We start from the raw sequence: 2,782 nt of genomic DNA, 5'->3' as shown, positions 1-2,782 counted from the left end.
TTTTCTGGAAAACAGGTGTTGTCCTAAAAGTTCTGCCCACAAGATAAGGTGCAATTTTGTGCATTAATTGAAGTTAGGAGTACATATGAAATTTCTTTTCAATCATGTGGAAGCAAAATTTTATTTTGGAATGAGTAAAGAGAGGGGCAACAAGCCTGAGAGGTTGATCATAATTATTCATTAAAAATTTTATATTGTTACTACATTTCATGCTCCATCATATAAAGTTGTATATTTAAATTTCTATTTTTGGTACATTGTTTTTCTATATTGATCAAATAGCATGAAAAGTGTAAACATCTCAAGAAGAAGAAATTGATGTTCATATAAATGCCTGCATTACTATTGTTCATTACAAAATATCAATGTCACACCAAGTAGTTTTTTGCGGGCTATATCAGGTATAGTTGATTTATTGTTCTGCAGCGAAATAATGTGTTCAGATATCCATACATTCCTCCTTAATCCCAGTTTATGTAAACCAAAGACTCGTAATTTTTTTTGCCGACACTATATGTGCAGTGGTATCGTAAAATAGGAAATGATTTGTTGTTGATCGTAAATACTTCTATAGTGTGGGTGATCATTGTTTTTCGTCTCTCCTTACCACATTTTTCATTCTTTTTCTGTCTATTCTTTGTTCCTATTCAATTATTGAATGAAAGCATTTCAGTACACGTATGTATTTATTACTTGTGGATATGTCATTTCCTTATAGTTGTTTATTTTTGTGTGTGTATGTGAAGGTTAATACTCAGAAACACATTGTATAGGGAAAAAAGAGAGGTTTATCATAGAAAAGGTTATATTTTCTTCGATTGTCTATGAATATTTTTTTTTCTATAACTATATTTATCACATATCATGTATATTCATTCCTACTTACATACGCCCTTAATATTGGGAGAATTTTTACTTCTTTTTTTTTTCTTGTAACTAATCAGGAAAATCTGGGAAATTGTCACTTTCTTTTGTTTTTGAGAAACATCAGAGACAAACTGGTATCATATATTTTATTTTTGATATTTTCTTAATCATGACTCAAATATTAATTATGTAACATTCCAGTTTTTAACATTCCAGTGTTTCATTTTTTTTTTTTTTGAACCAATTTCAACCAAATTTGGCACAAAGCATCTATGGGGAAACAAAAATTATGATTTCTTCAAAAACTGAATTTTGTTTTCCTGTCAGATAAACTGTAATTGTAATCATCATTGAGTCCTCTACCAAAATTGTGAAATAGGATCATATATAGTGAAAATGCATTATTTCTTTGATTCATTTACAAAAATTATTTTGCCCCAGGGTAGGTTTTTTGTTTTCAGATTATATAGCGAAAATTCATGAATTCTTTGAAAATCTTCTTCTCTGCTCCTGGGTATTAATAATTTTATTGCTCTACGAAAATTGTGAATTTTATGGCGCTAGGGCCAGGGGTTCTGGTGTTAGGGCGGGGCTCTATTGATTATATAGTGAAAATACATGAATTTTATGAAAATCTTCTTCTCTGCTCCTGGGTATTAAATAAACTAACTAAGTGCATAGTTATGATGAACAAGAGTGCCTCTATTGTGAATTTTGTGGCCCCACTGGTGTAATGTCTATTGATAGTCTTCTTCTCTGCTTGGGTATTAAATAAACTTGCATAGTTATGATGAAATCTGAAATGGCCCTATAAATGTTAATATATATAGTGAAAATATAATTTTATGAAAATCGTGCTCCTGGGTATTAAATAAACTAACTAAGTGCATAGTTATGATGAACAAGAGTGCCTCTAAAAATTTTTTTGTGGCTTTCTGGTCTTTGTTATATAGCGGAAATGTTTTGTTTTATAAACTAAGTGCATAGTTATGATCATTTATTGTGAATTTTGAGAGAAATATAATGAAAATACATGAATTCTTTGAAAGAATTTCTTTTCTGCTCCTAGGAATTAAATAAACTAACTAAGTGCATAGTTATGATGAACAAAATTTTGATTTTATGGCCCTAGGGTTGGGGTTCTATTGATAAAATATTGAAAATACATTAAAACTTTGAAAATTTTCTTCTCTGCTCCTGGGTATTAAGCAGATGAACTACCTATGTAGTTATAATGAGCAGGGACCCTGAGAATTGTGAATTTCAAGGCCCCAGGGTCAGGGGTACCATAGGGGGGGGTGTTCTTATATACTGAAACTGGATGAATGTTTGAGATCTGCTCCTTGGTATTAATCAAATATTTTTGAAAAGCAAGGGTGCCTTTTCAAAAAATTGTGCAATGTGTGGATCTAAGCCTAAGGGTCAGGGGTTCATGTGTGATAGGGGCATTACTGATTATTGCTGAATGTTACTGATTACTTGAAATGCATTTTTTGTTCCCCAACCCAGCTTATGGGTATTAAGTAAACAAACTAAGCGACTGGTTAGTGTATTGTTATGATGATCAATGGTGCCTCTTTCAAAATTGTGAACGCCATAGCATCTGGCTTAAAACATGAATCAAATTAAATCACTGGAAAGTTGTTGCATAATGCTCAGGTGACCTATAAGGCCCATGGGCCTCTTGTTGGTTTTTTTTTTTTGTTTTTTTTTTTTTTTTTTTATAGATTGGTATTTCATTTCTTCAACTGAATTTTGTTTTCCTGTAGATATGTAAAGGAAAGGATCATAATCATTTATTAGTTTTGAAAAAAAAAATATTTTGCTAGGTTTTTGTTTTCAGGGTAATTTCAAAATAATTTTATTGTTCTAAAATCAAATTTTGTTTTAAGTAGCTAAATTTGACATACTCCAT

This window comes from Saccostrea cucullata, unplaced genomic scaffold (assembly GCF_032062105.1).
Source record: "Saccostrea cucullata isolate Sc308-1 unplaced genomic scaffold, CSIRO_AGI_Scuc_v1 ctg749, whole genome shotgun sequence".
NCBI classification, from domain to species: domain Eukaryota; kingdom Metazoa; phylum Mollusca; class Bivalvia; order Ostreida; family Ostreidae; genus Saccostrea; species Saccostrea cuccullata.
Note: the sequence above shows the minus strand (reverse complement) of the source record.